The sequence below is a fragment of the Propithecus coquereli genome, unplaced genomic scaffold (genome assembly GCF_000956105.1).
Source record: "Propithecus coquereli isolate 6110/MARCELLA unplaced genomic scaffold, Pcoq_1.0 Scaffold45, whole genome shotgun sequence".
NCBI classification, from domain to species: Eukaryota; Metazoa; Chordata; class Mammalia; order Primates; family Indriidae; genus Propithecus; species Propithecus coquereli.
The window spans coordinates 5,803,226-5,804,431 of NW_012150285.1; the positions used below are offsets into that span (position 1 = coordinate 5,803,226).

At 45.9% G+C, this 1,206-nt stretch overlaps 1 protein-coding gene across 1 annotated transcript in view; it reads right to left on the bottom strand.

Moving 5' to 3' along the window:
- Positions 1 to 1,206, bottom strand: part of SVIL (supervillin) — an 83,965-nt gene that overhangs the window by 19,168 nt on the left and 63,591 nt on the right. The gene's annotated exons all lie outside the window — the stretch shown is intronic.

Consider the following 1,206-nt stretch of genomic DNA (forward strand, 5'->3'; position numbering starts at 1 on the left):
GGTTGATTTGCCAAAATGACTTTAAAAAGTCCAGTACACTGTAGGAAATACTAAAATTGCAATCATTATTTTAACACCACAGCCTCCCCACCAAAGGCAGAAAGGCACAAACAGCATCTACTGCCACATATGGCATTCAAGGGCGATGCTGGGAAGGTATGAGATCAGGAGGAAGCGCGTTGCTTTTGTGCCTTTAGCTCAATGGCTGAATTCCAGATCCCACGTAATCTGGATTTTCAGATCAGCATGTGATTAGTTTAAACAATTGCTATTCATCTGCCACCGTAGCAGCTGGAATGCTACAGGTGGGAACCATTTGCTCACTTTAAGAAATTAAATATAATACAAACATCTTCCAGAAGACTACAACAGCCACATTTGCATATTAGGTAAAAGCTAAAGAAATGTTCTTTTTGTGAATATTCAGGGGCCACTGCATAGAACCATCTGTGAAAGCCAAATCCAGAAGGAGCCGCAGCAGACGACTACGGCGAGAGGCAAGGCCTGCGAGGGGCACCGCTCACTCTCTGGGCTGCCCGCGGCCGGTAGTACCTGGGGATCAGCGGATTGCACTCTCCGGGATCCAGCGGGTTGATGTCACAATTGTCATAGTCAAAGGTTCCATTCCACAAGTGCTTTGCCAGCTGAAATGCTATTTTCCGTTGTGCTAATGTGACTTCTTTCCCATGCCACACGTAAACTTCACTACCAAAATCAAACACCAGGACCTGGAGAAATGGCACAAAAGAATTTGTTAACTTCAAAGATGTGTGTGGGTAGAACCAGGTTCTCTGTTGACAGGGAATTAAATGGGCGATGATGCAAATCCTAATGGGGCAATCAGTACGGACACAGCAAAGTTACAAGGTCTGGCCAGCTGGCACCATCCTGCTATGTCAGCCTCTGCCCCGACGTGTGATTTCCTCCTTCTACTGTCCTAAGTGCCCAAGTTAATGCTCCCTCCTCTGAACTCTCAAACTACGTCTGATTCATAAGACTTAAGTACATCTTCCTCTCTCCTTCCTCCCTGTCTCCCTCACTGCTCGTTCATTCACACAACACAGAAAGGACACTTCATCCATGCCAGGCTCTAATGTCTCTCCAGTACCTAATTCCATGACCGTTAAGGGCAGAGACCACATCATACAGACACATACAGTAGGGGTCGATTGCTGATTACTAAGTGTTTGCTGAATGAATACATGA